This window comes from Aedes albopictus, chromosome 1 (genome assembly GCF_035046485.1).
Source record: "Aedes albopictus strain Foshan chromosome 1, AalbF5, whole genome shotgun sequence".
Lineage (NCBI taxonomy): Eukaryota > Metazoa > Arthropoda > Insecta > Diptera > Culicidae > Aedes > Aedes albopictus.
In genome coordinates this window covers 283,997,142-284,016,180 of record NC_085136.1, presented here as the reverse complement: position 1 = coordinate 284,016,180, position 19,039 = coordinate 283,997,142, and the positions used below count along the sequence as shown (strand labels likewise).

At 38.7% G+C, this 19,039-nt stretch overlaps 1 long non-coding RNA gene across 1 annotated transcript in view; it reads right to left on the bottom strand.

The window, feature by feature from the left end:
* Positions 1-10,209: 10,209 nt before the first annotated feature.
* Positions 10,210-19,039, bottom strand: part of LOC134285678 (uncharacterized) — a 470,596-nt gene continuing 461,766 nt past the window's right edge. The window contains exon 3 of the long non-coding RNA XR_009996532.1: positions 10,210-11,546. This is a non-coding gene — a long non-coding RNA (uncharacterized LOC134285678). The remainder of the gene's footprint in view (positions 11,547-19,039) is intronic.

Here is a 19,039-nt window from a genome sequence, read left to right as displayed (position 1 = left end):
GAAATTCAGAGGTGCATCAAATCAATTTTGAGTTTTTCGACTATTTTTGAACTTCAAAAAATCATAACTACACTAAAACTTGTCAAAACTTAATTCTTTCGGCAGAAATTGAAAGCTATACTTGTTTGCTACAACTTCTCCGAACAACGTGTGCCAATAAAATTGAAGGAAACATGTGTAATTATCACTTTTGTGATCGGAAAAACCTTAAAAAGTTGATTTTTTGATAGATTTCGTTCTGGGACACCCTAATATACGTAATATATTTGATATTTTAAAGCGGCATCATATTCTCTCATGTTTTTGGGTTATTTGCTTCTTTGACACGAATGCTGTAGGAGTTGAGCAAAAAATATTAAAATTCGGGAAAGCCAAATCTGGCCTAAAAACTAGCTTTTTGGAGGCAATCACGCTGTGGCGCGAAATTGTACTGAGCGTAGTAGCTTTGCTTCCTTGTAGTTTGCCTTGGCTACCCTCTACCACGGGTGATAACAAACAAGCGTGATGACAGGTGTTGGCTATCATATCAGTGCTGACGCGATGCCACTTTTTGCGTGCCAAAACGTGATTGCACCCGAAAAGCTAGTTTTTAGGCCACATTTGGCTTTCACGAATTTTAATATTTTTTGCTCAACTCCTACAGCATTGGTGTCAAAGAAGCAAATAACCCAAAAACATGAGAGAATATGATGCCGCTTTAAAATATCAAACATATTACGTATATTAGGGTGTTCCAGAACGAAATCTATCAAAAAATCAACTTTTTAAGGGTTTTCTGATCACAATTGTGATAATTACACATGTTTCCTTCAATTTTATCGGCACACGTTGTTCGGAGAAGTTGTAGCAAACAAGTATAGCTTTCAATTTCTGCCGATAGAATAAATTTTTGACAAGTTTTAGTGTAGTTATGATTTTTTGAAGCTCAAAAATAGTCGAAAACACAAAATTGATTTGATGCACTACTTAATTTCAATGGATTTGGCTGAAATTTTGACCAGTTACTTCTTTTAGGATGTCAATCAAAATATGGGGGTGGACTTAAGAATCAGAGAACATTTTTGAAAAGCTGGACAGCCCTAACATACATATACTAAACTACTGTAAAAATTTGGTTTCATTTCGTTAACTGTAGACATTTTGCGAATCAGTTGAAAGTAGGGTGGCACAATAATTAACCACTCACCCTTTAGTTTGCCCGACGTTTCGGCTGTGTTTGGAAACCTTCCTCTAGGGGAATTATACCTAATTTACCCTGCAAGAAGGCTGTCAAACACAGCCGAAACGTCGGATAGTTGACAAACTACTGTTTGAATTTACAAGACCGAATAGCTGAAATCTCCGAGTATCAGTATCTACCAGCCGTCGAAGTCGATTGTGTATTGATAACTCAGAAGGTGATGCGGCATAGTTAGCTTGGCTGCATACCTTTCAGGCGTTGCTAGATAGACATTTTGTTGTGGCCTTTTCAACCCGTTTTTGGATCTATCGATGGCTATGAGCATATTATGTATATACCTACCCTACATGAGTTGTAAATGTAGATGAGAGCAATGAACTAGATGGAAGGATACAAAGTAGCAGGAAAGAGACGGGCCAGGGATTGAACCTAGGATATTGGGCATACTATTCATCGGCGGTAGCTACTATCCCACCAATCTCGTGGTGTAATTATTACTTACGATTTATTGGTTCAGTAACTACTCAACTTCCTGTTGAGCTGCAATTCCAGGAAAAGGGAAGCGATAGCAACAATTCCCATGCCATTCCCTTCAACCTACAGTGCCAAAAACCCCAGAAGGCAATAACCGTAACCACCGTAAATCAAATCGACATCAACAACGTTCACTTCCACCGAGCAGCACGTAATACTAGCTTCCCAATAGTGAATCGGCTTTCACAGCAGGCGCCATCATCAATTGAGACTATTGAAACTAATATTTGTGCTCTTCAACTTCAATTTTCCTGTGCACGAAGAACCGGCAATTCAATCCGCTTACAACACGTTCGAAATAACTTCCTGGAGCCACTTCAGATCAACAATGCAATGGCAGCAATGGTTGTACACGGTTTTGGGTTCACCTATATTGAGTATCTCCTCCTCATGGCTCGGCTCAGCACGTCCGTGTACGTACGTAAACCATTCGAATCAAATTGATTTCACAGCTTCTGTGCGGAGTCAACCCAGTCGTGTCGTCTTTCGGTCCATATCAATTTCAATATCCAACATCCAACAAAACTAATTGAAAGCGCCCTCTCCGGATAAGTGGCACCATTGTTGCGCTCCATCGTCAAGTGGGTCCCATTCTACTTGGGGTCCCCGCAGGCGCAGACCCCACCCTTCCGGAGTCAAAGATGCTTCCCCCGACCCAGGAAAACTTGAGAGGGGACATTTCGTGCGATCTCTACTTATATGTACGACCAACCGAACCAACAAACATCAAGTGCTGCGCTATGACACTCGAGTTAATGAAGAGACTCTACTGGATGGTGGCGGCCAGTGGTGGGGCGGCACACAAACGGATGTTGTTTGTTCGGAAAAGTTTCCCAGCTCCCCGGTGTGCCGTTCCGTCGCAGCTCCCTGACTGTATAGCCGTTTGGATGATAGAATTATTGAATCCCGTTGAGATGTGACACATATGACATTTTGTTGAGCAGTGAAGCGGATTACTGTTGTACTAGCTGTTTAAGTTTTCAATTTCAATAAGTTTTCACTCTGGAATATGACAGAAATTGAAATCGAATTAGATTAGTTCCTCGGAAATTCCTCCAGGAGTCCCTCAGAAATTCATCGAGATGTTCTCCGAGAATAACTCTACGAGTTCTTAGGAAATGCCTCCAGGACTTCCCATCCTTCACGAGTTTTCCAGTAGTTCCTCGGAAATTCCTTCAGACGCTAGCTGAAATTTCTCAGGTAGTTCTTCGGGAATTACTTCGAGAACCTTTCGAAAAATCCTGCAGCAGTTCCTCGGGAATTCCTCCGGAAGTTCCCCGAAGGATCGACGGGATTTCCTCAAAGATTTCTCCTGGCGTACCCTGAAAACTCCTCCGGGTAATTTTCCCAAGAGTTCCTCCAGACATTTCTCCTGGGATTCCCCAAGAAAGTCGTTCAGCGATTTCTTTAGAAATTCTTCCAGGGATTTTTTCATGAATTTCTCCATGGATTTCTCCAAGGAATCATCCAGGAATATTTTTAAGTATTCCTCTAGGAATTTTCCCAGAGCTCCTTCAGGAGTTTATCCAGGATCTCCTCCAACAACTATTCTAGGGATTTCTTCATGAATTCCTCAAGGGTTTCTTCCAGGGATTCCTCCAGAGTCCCAAGCATTACACATGTCATATAAGAGTTATGGCGGCGCAAGTTTTGGTTGTATAAAAGTAAATTTGACGTAATTCTAACACAATGTTGAAATTACGTCAAATTAACATCTATACAACCACAACTTGTGCTGCCGTAACTTTTATATGACATGTGTGTTGCTTGGGAGTTATACAGGATAACTCCAGGATTCATACAAGGATTACTCCAGAAAGTCCTCCCGAGTAGGTGGAAAAATCTGATGAATAGCATATTCTGCTATGATAGATTGAATTACTGAAGAGCAAAAACTGATATCGGTTTGATTGATATAAGAGGTAAAAGAACAGAAATAATAGCAAAATCGAATATGGTGAACTACTCAATAATAGCTCGTTAAGATATTACAAGATCAAAATAATAGCAGACAAGATTTGTCACTTTTTCCTGGAAAAAAAAATAAAAAAATGTCAGCATGCAGCATCGAACCTACGACCTTAGGATTCACAGGCGGCGATGCTTACCACTCAACTGTGGCTCGCTGTTGTAAATAACATAAAAATAAGAGCATGCGGTTCTTCATTTTCACAGCTCAGAAAGGGGCGCATGGCATTTCACTAACATTGAGCCATCTCTATGGGTGTATGTGTTCCATTTCGTGCAGAAGAGCTAAACTTGTTCTTATGTAGAAATTTTCAGCTATTTCGACAAAAACAAAAACTGACATCATATCACTTTGAGCTATTCGTGCGATATTCATTAGATTTTTGAATAACTTATCAATATCACATCGAGCTATGACAGCAAAAAGTGTTCGATTCGAGATATGATTTAGATATTCTCGTCTACCCGGGCTCCAGCGAATTTTTCCGGGTAATTTCTACAGAAATTCCTCCAGGACTTTCTCCAGAAATAACTGCTAAATCATCCAGAATTTCATCAAGGGTTCCTTTCAGAAATCCCTCCAGAAATTCTTTTAATGGTTCCTCCATGAGTTCCTCCACAAATCCATCTTGGAAATCTTTATGAAATTTCATCCTGAAATTTTTCAAGGAATTGCATCAGTTATTCCCCAAGAAATTCTTCAAAGGATTCCTTCAGGAATTCTTCAAAAAAAAAAAAATCTCCAGAGATTCCTGCAAGAATTTCTCCAGGAACTCCTCCAGGGTATATCCCAGGGTATGTTCCAGAAATTCCTCCAGCAAATACTCCAGGAACTCTTTCAGGAGTTACTCCAGGAATTTCTCCAGGAGTTTCTCTAGGAATTGTTTCAGGAAATACTCCACGAATTCTTCCAAAAAATCCTCCAGGAATAACTCTTGGAAGTGTTCCATGAAATACTTTGGGAATTCCTCGCGTAAATTTCTCCCGGAATTATTCTAAGAATTCCTCCAGGAATTACTCAATGAATTCTTACAGAAAATACTTCAGAAATTCCTCCAGAAAATAAAAAAAAATCCTGGAGGTGTTTCTCTAGAAATTTCTCAATTTTCCTCTAAGAATTCCCCCGGAAAATTTTTTATATGTCCTATACAAATTACTACATGAATTCTTCCAGAAAGTACTCCAGGAATTCCTCCAGGACTTTCTCCAGAAATTTCTTCAAGAAATCCTTGAAGAAATTCCTGGAAGCATTCTGGTAGGAATTCTTGGAGGAATTTCTGAAAGAATATTTCAAGGAATTCCTGGGGAAACTCCTAGAGAGATTCTTGGTGGAATACATGAGAAAAGTTTTGGAGGTATTCCTAAAGAAATTCATCGAAAGGATTTTTGGAGGAATTCTCTACAGATTTCTTGGAGTAATTCTTGGAGAAATTCTTGGAGAAATTCTTGGAGAAATTCTTGAAAGAAGTCTCGGAGCAGTTCCTGGAGAATTCTCTTAAGAAGAAATCTCGGAGGAATCCCTTGAGTTGTCCCAGGAGTATTTTCTTGAGGAATTTCTGGAGGTTTCCAGAAGAATCTTGAAGGTATTCATGAGGGAATTTCTGGAGATTTTTTTGGATGAATTCTTAAAGGATTTTTTTGAAAAAAAAATCCCGGAAGGTATTTCTGGCAAAAATCCTGAAGGGTTTGTTTGCAGAACTCTTAGAGGGATCCCTGGTAAAATCTTGGGAATGTTCCTGCAGCAATTTTTAGAGGAATTGTTTGACTTCCTCTAGCAACCTCCAGGACTTTCTCCAGAAATAATTGCTAAATGCTCAAGGGTTTCTTTCTGAAATTCTTCTAGGGGTTCCTCCATGAATTCCTCCACAAATCCATCCCGGAATTCCTTCCGCAATTCTTCACAGGGATTCATCCTGAAATTATTCCATGAATTCCATCAGTCATTCCTCAAGAAATTCTTCCAGGAATTCCGCAAAAAAATCATCCTGGGATTCCTCCAAAAAATCGTCCAGGAATTCAAGGGTATATTCCAAAAATTCCTCCAGCAAATACTCCAGGAATACTTTCAGGAATTACTCCAGGAATTTCTCCAGGAGTTTCTAGAGGAAAGGTTCCGAGAAATACTCCAGAAATTACTCTAGGAAGTTTTCCATGAAATACTTTGGGAATTCCTCCAATAAATAAAAATAAAAATAAATTCCTCTAGGTATTTCTCTGGGAATTTATCAAGAAATCCTTCAGGAATCCCTCTAAAAATTCCCCCGGAAAATTATATATAAATCTTTTACAAATTTTTCATGAATTTTTCCAGAAACTACTCCAGCAATTCCTCCAGGATTTCTCCAGAAGTTTCTTCAAGAAACTCTTGAAGAAATTCTTGGAAGCATTCTGGTAAGAATTCTTGGAGGAATTTCTGAAACAATACTTCAAGGAATTCCTGGGGAAACTCCTAGAGAGATTCTTGGTAGAATATTGAAAAAAAAAAAGTATTGGAGGTATTCCTGAAGGAATTCATCGAAGGGATTTTTGGAGGAATTCATAACAGATTTCTTGGAGTAATTCTTGGAGTAATTCTTGGAGAAATTCTAGAAAGAAGTCTCGGAGCAGTTCCTGGAGAATTCCCTAGAGTAATTCTCGGAGGAATTCCTGGAGTTGTCCCAGAAGTATTTTCTTGTGGAATTTCTGGAGGTTTCCTGAAGAATTTTGGCGGTATTCATGAGGGAATCTCTGGAGGATTTTTTGAATGAATTCTTGAAGGATTTTTTGAAAAAATCCCTGAAGGTATTTCTGGCGAAATTCCTGAAGAGTTTGTTTGCAGAAGTCTTAGAGAGACCCCTGGTAAAATTCTTAGGAATGTTCCTGTAGCAATTTTTGGAGAAATTCTTGACGGGATTCTTGAAAGGATTCTAGGCTGATGTTTTGGAGGAATTCGTGGTTGATTTCTTAGAAAAAATCCTTGAGGAATTATTGGTGGAATTCCTGGAGAAATTCTTGGGGGGAATTCCTAAAGATATTATAAGAGGAATTCCTTGAGGACTGCCTGAAGAAATTTTCTGAGCCATTCTTGGGGAAATTTCCGCAGAATTTCATAGTGGAATTCCAAGATAATTTATTATGGAATTTCTGAAGAAGTTCCTGGTAATTTCTTAAAATTTTTTTGGAGGAAATTCTGAGGAAATCCTTGAAGGAATTCTCGGGCGAATTCTTAGAGTAATCCCAGGACAATTTTCTTGAGTTTGCCAAGATGGCGCCGAAAGTGTGCGAATTATCGTTTGCTCTGACAAAATTAGTTTTTTATTGATTGTCGTCGTGTTTGAAACTCATAATTAGTGTTCATACTTATCAATTTGAAACTGTACTATCTGATTCTTGTGAAAGTTATAGAATCGTGCTGTATTGTCAAGTTTTTCTTGATGCAATTTGTTGTTGACCTGTGTTCTGTGTATCAATAGTGTCTGCGTATATTGTACCATTGCTTTTCATTTGTGCTCAAATGGCTTAATCCTATAATTGCTTCATGCGCCCAATAGTGGCATATTCGGTAAGTTAATTCTAAGCATCAGCATATATGGAGCGGGTATGTTGAATTGGTGAGTACTTGGATGAAAAATTAACATATATGGAGCGGGTATGTTAATTTTTATTTCAATTATCTTTCAATATTGTTTTCTTTATCATTGTATCAGTTTTGTGTAAGTGAAATCTTGTATCAGTGTATTGTACATCACGTATATCGACTCTCAGATAGCTGTGTGAGTACCAAATATATGCCATAAAATTTGGATACACCGCGCCGGTTCCATCGTGTACATAAACCCTTTTTTTTTGGATACTAAATGTTCTTGTCGTCCTTGTCATGTAATTGTGCATAAGAAATGTTGATAAGGCTCTGTGAGAGCGTGTAAAGTGTAAAATTAGGACAGTTATTTTTTGTGTTGCATAAAATCATGCGCCCAATCGTGGTATATTCGGTAAGTTCGTTCTAAGCATCAGCATATATGGAGCGGGTATGTTGAATTGGTGAGTATTTGGATGCACAATTAACATATATGGAGCGGATATGTTAATTTGTTTTTAATTCAATTATCTTTCAATGTTGTTTTCTCTGTCTATCTTGTAACAGTTTTGTGTAAGTGAAAACTTGTATGAGTATATTGCACATCGTATATATCTACTTGTATTACATGTACACATACTCATGTATATAAACGACTCATAAAATTGTGTTAGTACCGAATATATGCCATAAATTTTGATACACCGATTTCATCGTGGACATAAACCATTTTTTTTTGACACTATCTAACACTTCTACTTGCATAAAATTTGTTCTTAAAACTATTAGAACGGCTCTGTCAGACTACTTTAGGTACATTTACCTTTTTTATGGCAATTTTGCTAAACACCACTATCACATCATTTGAGTCGACAAACCTGACGGCCTATTGTCTAAATACATTCTACACTATACTCAATTGCTATTCATCTCCACTCTTTTCATTTTGCCGCGCAGTCGTTCGATCTTTCAGTGCGTATAGCTCGTCAAGTGCACATCACTGGTGTCGTTTCCTAAAGATTTTTTTTTCTTCTTGTGATCTCTGCCACGCTATCCGTTGTGATATATATCAATATAAATGGTAAGTTAATATAACACTTCATAGTAATTCTTGAATTAACGTTTAGTTTCTTAATTGGTAGGCCAACATGGACCACGATTTTGAGGATGCTCTCCTTGCAAGTCCCTCACATGGGTGTTCGAAGCAACAATCAAGCTCGTCGGCTTCTAGTCAGGGAAAAGCACCTAGCGATGGAACAGGAAATGAGCTAAAGATAGTGATCAAACGTGTTGTAGACGATGTTGATGCCGATTTTTTCGAGAAGTTGTTATTAGAGCTCAGCAAAATGCAGTGCTTAGTACCAGCACATGAAACTCAGCCATGCTTCAAAGGCTCAGGACACTCCTTAGGAGTAGGCTGGTTTCATGCTGCTGATAGCAATAGTCTAGTGTGGCTTAACCATTCATTGAAGATAATTCAAGAATCAGGAACTGTTCCTGATTTTACGGTATCGGCCTTCATACCTATTCTCCATCTTCGGCGCGCAATTGTGAATGTACCTAATATTCCACGATTGGGTAAAAATGGCGCCAGTGTGGTGCTTCAAACAATATCTCGACTAAATCGTAACTTAAACACCAAGTTTTGGAAAGTTATTAAAATCTTACCTCTCACGAACGGAAAGTATTCCGTAATAATCGGTATCGACGAAAAATCCGTAAATCAAATTGAAAAACAATCGTGCAAAATCTATTATTCTCTTTCCCAAGTGTACGTTAAAGTTTATTCAAAAAATGAATGATCACCAAGATAATCATAAACATTGTTGCGAATTTAATTGATGAACATGTTTTATTTTGTAGCTGAACTCAATAAATGTGAAATCTGAAATAAAACTTGAGCTTTTACTGGAACAATTACGAATAATTTTTAGTCACCGTTATGGAAACCAGTATGGATAATCATCTCATATCATATGTCCAATATTGTTGCGAATGTTTTAGCAGCTGCTGTTAGAGAACAGGCTTTGTGACGACGGTCGAAGGTAGGTAGATGATCCTCATGGTAATCTCTTCTATTGGAAATTAAATGTTGCTGTGATAGAGATCAACCTCCTATGGGCATATTTTTGTATCAGTGCATCGAATCCGTTGGAAGCTTAATATGATTACGTTATTTTAAGCTCAATTTATTTGCACAGATAACTGATGATAAAGGCTTTATCATGGCAAGGCACAAATCCCCCATATGGAGGGGAACGTGCCAATTGAGCCGACTTTCTGATACCAGGACAATTTTCTTGATGAATTGCTAAAGGTTTCCTAAAGGATCTTGAATTCTAAAATCCTAAAAACTCCCTGAGTGAATTCCTCGAAGTTCCTGGAGGACTTCCTGAAGTAATTTCTGTTGGAATTCCTTGAAAAATTTCTTCACGAACTCCTGCAGAAATGCCTGAAATTTCTTGGTAGAAGTCGTAGCGGAATTCGTGGAGAAATTTTTGAAGACATTCTTAGTGAAATTATTGAAGGAATGCTTGGAGAAATTTCTGGAGGGATTCTTTAAAGAAATTGTGGTAGAATTCTTGGATAAATTCCTGGAAAAATTCTGGAGGAATTTCTTGAAGAATTCCTGGAGAAATTCTTGGAGGAATTATTGGAGGAAATTCAGGGAGAAATTCCCGAAGGATTTTTTTTTTTTTTTTTTTTTTTTTTTTTTTTTGTTGGTTTTAATTGGTTTTTCTCGGTGATGTTGAATGTCATTTAAAAAACCATTTAACGTTTCAACCTACTTTTTTTATTTTTTCGGTCATCATCAGAAAAATTCCGCCGCCCGTTCGTCGGAATTTTTCTGATGATGACCGAAAAAATAAAAAAGTAGGTTGAAACGTTAAATGTTTTTTAAATGACATTCAACAACCAATTAAAACCAACAAATAAAGTAAACGGTGATCAAAACCAATGAAAGATTCCCGAAGGATATTTTGGAGGAACTACACCAATAAAATAAAAAGATACAAACGTAGAGATTGTGAAGCTTGAAGGTCTTGATTCCAGAACGATTTGGATGACCTAGATCACCAAGTGAATGTGGCTTAGTTATCAGAATTGCACTCTGAGGCTCAAAGAGAAGCGTAGGTTATATACCGTGAGCATTCGCTATAACAAAAATATCCTAAGATTTACAGATATTGCGACCCATATTTCAAAATAAATTGGGCCCATTCTAGGGTCAATTTGTATGCAGGTGGACTCCCAAATAGCAACGCACTCGTAATATTATGAGGTGCAACAGAAACAATCGTGAAAGAATTATGCCGATAGAGTGAAGAGAAACAAGAGTAGAGCCTGTAGACCTTGAAGGTCCTAATTCCAGAATATTTAGGAAGTCCTAGAATATCCCATGAATGTACCAAATGCATTATAGTTGTGCACTGAGGTTCCATCAGCAGTATAGACTACATTCCACGAATATTTTTTTTACAATTTAAGCATGATACAGTATGCAGATATTGTAAATCAAACTTCAAAGGGTATTGGGGGCCATTTGTAGTTCACGGAATGTCCAACTACCACAATATCAAGTAGCTCGTAGCATTGCGAGGTCTAATGGACATCAATGTGACTAAATATCTTGAACAAAGTAAACACAGATGATGGTAGATGTTGTAGATCTTAAGAAAATGAATTCCAGAGAAGTTTGGGATGGCCTAGATCACCCATTTCATGTACCATGAATTTCTAGGGGTGCTTTGAAGCTTTTTGAGACTGTGATCATTCATCGTGTATAAAATTTGGTTTAGAATGTTGGATTTGTGACTCAAACTTCGGAGTACTTTGGTGGTCTTAGAATAGCTTGGGGATCTTAACTTCAACAGATCAGTTGTAATACATAGAATATATTCTTATACATATATATAATATATATTAAGGATCAGTGAAAACTATTGATGATAAGCATAACTACGAAATCTGAGCAAAAACATTTACAATTTTTTTAAATTCAAAAAAGTCACGTATTTTTGGCTTCCAGCAAAAGGCGGAGGGTGCAAAGGGGGGAGGAACATAGCAGAGCAGAGCAGAGCAGAGCAGAGCAGAGCAGAGCAGAGCAGAGCAGAGCAGAGCAGCGTTGCACTATATGATTGAATTGTACGCGCACATATTGCAGTTAGGATGCTGCATTCAAGTGTTTATTGATTACTTGGGTTGTTAGTGACGTTTTTACTTAGTTTTCGAATATCATACCATTTCGAAAGTCTTTTGTATTTTGAGGAGGCCATTGAACCTGCTTGTACCATTTGGATTTATTACCTGAAAAAAAAACAGAAAAATAGCAATATATTAGTATAAGTTGAGAAATATCCATAGCGAAAAGTTTGTGATTTGGACTCGTCATCCATATCATGCTCTTGCTAAATATCCGCTCGTTTACCGCATCGGCTATATATGGGCCTAAGCAAGGAAGGTGGTCAAAGAAATCAATTCATTTCCTCTAAAGATGGAACCGTTCAAATATCGAAATAGTAAACTCGAACCAGAAGACCATAATAAACTCAATGTCTCTATGACAACATTCAATCATAACGATATCTTCACCACCAATGTTTGACAACCACACAATTTGGCCTCATCGAAACGACCTCCCGTCGCCATAATAGAATCTGAAGATCCGTCAAAAAAAAAATCCCCACAATCTGTTCAATAAAGCCCTCGTCTCGTCTGGTCCTCGGCTTCGTCTCAATTCCATTATAAAGCTCAATTTAGTTTGAACGATTTTTTTTTTCGTTCGGTCGATGGACCCTTCTCCAAATGATACCGGCCAATAAATCTCTCCACCCACATGAGCCTCTTTCTCCTCCTCACTGCCTGAACGGAGAACCGAATCGCATTTCGGTCCATCGCCGCCACACGTTGATCGAATTTTTATCCGGCTTGTTCTTGTTGTTCGATGCTTCGGAGGGTTTCGTCGTCATGCACATTCGCCCAAAATTGGATGGCTTCCCTGAATTCGGCCGGCCGGAACACTGCCTGGATCAGACAATGGCTCTTCAAAGTGTTTTGTTTATTGGACGATTTTCCAATGATCCCTCCCAGCTGAATTACTTCCGGCTCTGCTCCTACAAGACCGGTATATCTAGTGCCTTCGGATAGGTATTTGTACTCTGGCGACGATGTTATTACCGTTTAAATGTTATTGCAGGGCACTCAGCATTATAGTCATCGTCTCGTCACCATTGCGCTTACCATGGAAGGGGTAGCACAAGTTTACAAAATAAAACGAAAGTCGTGAACTTCTGTCAACGACCAAAATTTTTGAAGCACAATTTAGTGCTGATTTCGAAACCGACCTTCAAAAAATTTAAAGTAGAACAGTTTTTGAGTTTTAGCTCAATATCGAGTTTTGTAACTTTTCAAAATATGTAATTTACTAAAATTCAAATATATTGCGTTTTGTTCAACCAATTTTAAATCTTTTTCCATAAATTAAAAGCTGAATACAATACCATTCGATCATCTGAATACAGGTTTTGCGTCAGATTGATAAAATTCAAGATATTGACGAGTTTTTGGGACGATCTTCTTAAATTTTAGCAAAATTCCCAAAAATTTTTGAAGAAATGTATTTTTTTCAATAAGAAAAAAACAACTGAAAAATTCTTTCTCGACGTTTATTTGACATATCATATGTAGGCGAGTTACAGTAAAAATTTCAGCTCAATCGGAGCATTGATTACGGAGAATAAGATGTTTGAAGTGAGCGACTTTGCTTAAAAATAGAACAAAAATCGATTTCAAATCATCAACCTTGTATGGAAAGTCGAAAAAATTTCCGCTCTACTGTAATTTTTTTCCTTCGCGTTTTCGAACTCAGGGCATGATTCTACACCAAAAATGATCATCAGCTTACCGAGTTCAAAAATGCTGTAAACTAGTGTAGCTTTTGTGCGTTACTGGCGTCTCTTGTTTTTACTGAATAGTTGATTGGTTGGTGGTAGAGGGGAACGGGGTAAAGTAAGCCTTTTTCCGGGAGAACTCTCATCGAGTTCACCGTTTTACGGACCAGCTTTCTCCGTGGACTCCAAGTGTCCCACTGATCTAGTAACGCCTTCTTGAAAAAGAACACTAGCGTCGTCTGTCTGTCGGTTGGCCGGGCACCATGTTTCCGATGAACTTCCTCCGAGCCACGACCAACGCCGTTGTTGATATGACCCCCGATGGGCTTATTGTTACAGTTGATATGATGTCCTAGCGAGCGAGCGAGAACCAGGAGATCAACTAAGCTACTGCGGAGCTGACGACGTGACGGTGGGCACAATAAAGTCAAATGGTTCTGAAATTGAGAGCATAAAGACGGCGAATGGCGGTGGTCCGGTGCTGAGGTGTGGGATACACGGTCAGCAATGTTAAGTTGGGTCGCTTAATTGGTGCTCCCATAGAATACGCAGAATGTGCGATACTTGAATGAATGAAGCTTTCGCTTTCACTGGTCCAGCCTTGGGCCTGAACATTTAGAGTTCTTAGGTTCTCCTCAACTGCAAAAGGCCTAGATGTCCGCGGCCTACGAAGCCAACTACCCCTTTTTGGTTTTCTGCTGATTATGGTTTTGGATTGTCGCTCCTCCGGCATACGAACTACGTACCAGCCCACCGCAGCCTGCCGTGTTTTATTCGCTTCATTATAACCATCACTTTATATACTTGGTACACTTCGTAGTTCATGTGACGCCGCCAGATACTGTCCTTCAGTATACCGCCGAGTATTGGTCACAGCACTTTGCCTTCGAAGTATCCAAAGGCTCTCCGAGCAACCTCTATAAACGTCCATGACGCAACACGATTAATATCTCGTTCGCAGCCTACGAGACTACAGCTGGTTTCACAAAACGAAAAAGCCCGATTCGCAGCCGAATTATAAACGCCTCTTCCATGAGCCGAAGGTCAATCCCGATGATGGTGATATCGTCCGCGAAGCCAATGAACGTATGCATTCGCGTGACAATGGTTCTGCTCCTTTGCACACTAACTCTCCTGATCGATCCTTCTTGTGCTATGTTGAACAGTGTGTTCGAAAGAGCATCGCCCTGCTTCACTCCGTCTAAGGTGTGCACGAATCAGTCTTCTCAGTTCCGCCGGAAAACCATGTTCGATCATAATCTGCCATAGCTTGTTTCTATTCCCTGAATCACGTGCCGTCTTGAAATCAATAATCAGATGATGGGTCTGTATGTTGTACTCCCGAAATTTATCGAGAATCTTCCGCAGGGTGAACATCTGATCCGTCGTTGATCGGTCCTCACGAAAACCCGCTTATATTCGCCGACGAAGGGCTCCTCAATGGGTCTCCTCAGCCTGTTAAGGACAGACTTATAAGAATCCCAAAATGGCCGCCACAATGGCCGACTTCGGTACCTACTCACGATTTTGAGCGCACAAATCTCTTCGTAAACAAAACCAGCGCTCCTGTTCTTCTTATTTTAAGCTTATTACAAGTGAGCAAGAACAGAATATTAAAACGCGCTGTTGTTTGAAGCTTGCTTCTTGAGATTTGTGCATCTGAAGTTCTGATACATTGTTGAAACGGGATCTTAAGACGTTTGTCCTTAAGGCCCCTTAGCGTGTCATCGCAAAATGGCTTCTTGAAAATCATTCACCGAAATCAACTTTACACAACATTGCACCAATACATATTTGTAAAAAATCGACACGTATATTATTCTATAAAATAATCAATTTCACGCGAGATATTCGGCATAAAAATGTATTCACACTACTTCAAATACAAGCCCCTTTCCAAGTAATCACGATTTCTAAGCATTATTTCACTCGAAAGTAGCAATTTTTAACGATTTGTTTCGACCGCACTAAAACTGTGGTTGGCGGTATTTACCACCCACCGCAGTACCAACGACGACGACGGCAGCGCGGTGGTGTTTTTTGGCGCGCACAATCATCGATCATTGCACGCAGTGATGTCGATCCTGCTGGCCAAAGCATCAATGAAATTGATCAAAATCAATTGAAAAATCCAGTCAAACACATTGGTTATGCGTCATAAAATCAAAAATAATTTGTGGGGTGATTATTTTTTAACTTTTTTACCACAATTGTTAGTGAAATAAGAAAAGCATTATAATTTATGAAATCTTCACCAAGCGGTCCGCCAGCACTGCTGTTGCAGCAAACATAAACAGTGGGAGAGCGTACCAAAATAATTCGATCATTTCTAGCTTGTTACATAAAAAATTTAACATTTTTCGTGACATTTGGATATGTTTCCTTGTTATTCATTGAAGTAGAGTAGTTTACTGCCTGAGTTGCTTTCAAACGATTCATATTCTCGAAATGTTTACATTGGAGGTACCGAGACAAAGAGGTGATATTTTTGTTTGTTTGTTTATGGAAATGGTATAGAAAGGCTTCACAACTACTATCGTGCTTGATGATTGTTTGGAATAAGAATCAAATAAGAAGAGTAAAATTTGAGCTGACACGCTAAGGGGCCTTAAGGTTGAAGAAGTTGGCAGTATGATCTTCAGTTCTTCTTCATATTATTTTTCAAAACAATCATTGACCGGCTTTTGAATTTTAAATTTGCTTTATAGTATGTGTGACACAATAGCACGTGCTTCGGTTCAGGATACGTTTTTATTTTTGCGAAGTATTGTAATCGTATGTTCTGAAATTTTATAAAATGCAGTGGCATGCATGCGATTGCGCATAACTTACGAACGGAATGTCCGATTTTGGTTGTCTTTGCTTAGTTGAGGCAAAAAACTTGAAGAAATTGTGATTGTTTGAACATCAGTTTTCCATATATTTTGAACGAGGACTTGAACCAGCTAGTTACTGTAACAAGCGACGTCAGAGCAAACATTTAAACTAGATTTCTTTAATAACTTCCAAAAACGGTGAAACACTCGATTTCAAAAAAGTTTGCGCCCTTTGATGCTGTCTTGTTCCCTCCCACAGGAAGTTGGACGTTTTCTGAAATCCTTGTTATAATTTTTTCTCAGTGTTTTTACTTTTAAAAAAGTGAGGGAAAGCAAAAATCAATTTTATTGGCGGCGTTAATGACTGCAAGATAATTAACATTGAATGTGTTGTCCGTTTAGTTACACTCGGCTCAGTAATCTTGTGACAATGAAATTAAGCTTAAAGAAAACAATAACACTCCAAATAATGCAATTTGCATAATCTTTTCACGAGCCCAAATCTAAAAATCCAACAGCAGCTTCAGTTCGACTACTCAATTTAGTATTTACTGCTAGTAAGCAAAAAACAAAATTTTTAATCAGACGCATTTGATGGACATCCAGATTCATTCTCTGCCTTCTCAGATCATTGGTATGTTCGAATATGCCACACGGTTAACAAATAGGGTAGAAGCTTCAGTTTTGGCCAGTCCTGAGTTTTGGCCATAGTGTAGTATTGAGCCTGTTGCGATCTAAATCGGCGTAAATTTATTTTTTACTAGTAGATCCTAATACAATATGATGATTACAGCTGTGAAAACTACACATTTTGATTAAAAACTGGAAGAAAAAAATATATTTCCTTAAAAAATCTGCTCCCATATATCTATTTTGGCCAGGGTGCTTCTAATTTGGCCACTCCCATAAGAAATACACGTGATTGGCCAAAATAGAAACCAAACTTAAGAATATGGCCAAAACTGCGGCAGAGCGTCTATTGTGGCCAGTGCCACTTTCAATACAAAAATCAAGTATTGGCATGATTTCTGCATTTTTCCTTCAAAATATAGATTGAAATCTTTCTTTTGACGCATTGGTTGTTTTCATAGAATTATTGGTTATTTTTATAAAAATGATTTCCCTTAGACTGGCCAAAACCGGTGCCCGCACCCTACAACATCATCAGCTCCCTTGCCAACTTTTTCGGTTGTTCATTTTTGGGGCATATAACTTCCTCAGCTAGAACCGTTTCATCTCAAACTGAAAGTCACGCTCAAGCTGCACAAAGTTTGTTTACAAAATAATCGAACAAAATGTGGTGGAATGAAAATATCAGCTGATGAGCATTGTTGCCAAATCAGGGCAAATAATGAAGCAAATAAAAATGTGTCCTGTTTTGTAGGAGATTTTTCGAAGCATTTAAACCAATTGTAATGCTCAACTTCAATTGATATGTAATATAAAACTAAATTAGATGACACGTTTAATTATTAAGCCAACTTTTCACCGTTTTTGAAATAACTTTAGAAAACTGGTTTAAATAAATCAAAACATTGAACTGGCAACTTCACATTGATGATGCTTCCCTGGTTCGGTCGTAGTGCATGCACCGTCTGGATTGTGGCTGTGCTGCCGTAGTGAGTGTGCTGTTTGCAGGACGAATATTATTGTTCTGATTCCCAAAGTTTGAATGGATCGCGTATATCTTGATGTTATTGCTTAGTGCGCGGCTGTTTTTTAACGATTTTCTCAATCGCGCGATTTAAATGAAATGCCGATACACTGTTTTAGTTTCACTGCCGATGTTGATATTTCAAAAGCAGTTTCTGAAGAAACAAGGTGCTCGGTGGGCAAAAAGTGAGTGTTGTATTGTGTGAAAATTACTGCTGGGTGCAATGAATGCATTTTAAAACTACAGAAATGTGCATAATAGTGATTTTTTCATTGAAAAAGATTTGAGTTTCGGGTTTTTGAGGATTTTATGAGAATGTGTGCGTGCCTTTAGCCAGTGTCAAGTTGGTAGTGGTGATAGCAGCGAAGAAAACTGTTTATGAATTTTAGCAGTTTTCTGTGATTTAAAGGCATTTTCGAGGGAAAATGTCATGAAAAATTATTGGTGGTTTTTCCTGCTATCCACTGAATATGTTCAGATGAAGGTAAGTTCACGTATGTTTCATAAAAAGCGTGAATTAGCTTTCCCAATGAACGAAGAAGAATAAGAAGCAGACAGTCATCGTCATTGACTCAATTAATTACAAATCCTTCAACCTTAAACAAAATTCCGGAAAAAATCTTGTAAGCTGAATTGAGTAGTGTTGTTCCTTGTAGTTCGTGCACTCCAGTTGATGCCTTTTCTTGTATAGATGGCAAATGAGACCATCCAACCAACTAGTAGGCAGTTCTTCCTCATCCCATATCTTGAATATAATACGGTGAAAGAGTTGATACGGCTGCTCACTACCGTGCTTGGGAAGCTTGGTCGGGAGTTCGTCCTTCACCGCAGTCATGTTGTTCTACTGCCTTGAAGGTTCTGTCACTCTTCCATTCCCATCGTTCAACAATAGTGATCTCTACAGTGCACATGACGGGTGAAGGCGCAGTGTTTCTTTGCACGCCATTCACAGTATCGTAAAACCTCCGCATACCATTCTCTTCCATACTCTCTTGTATCTCAGCAATCACATTTTAGTCATGCTATTTTTCTTAGGCAGCGCCTATCATATTCCACGCTACCATACTCATCGCTCCGTGGGTAGACTCCCACTCAGAGTGTTGAGATTATCGCTCTTATTGATTACACTTATCCGCTCGTACAGCCTCTGATGATAATCAGCTATCTACTAGAGTACCGTTTGCTGAAAAACGCTGGATGTTGAAATGCATCGATCGCCGGTTTCTAGAGTTCGACAAGGTTGATAATCTAGGTCGAATCTTACATCTTACGAGATAGTTATCTGAGTCAATGTTGGCACTCCTGAAAGTTCTAGCAGCAATAACGTCCGAGAAGTGTCGGCATATATTGCCACAGCTGCAAAGGCGTGGATATCCAGCATGTCTAATATCTATGCTGGATAGATGACGGGTTCGATTCCCGGTCGGTGCAGGAACGTTT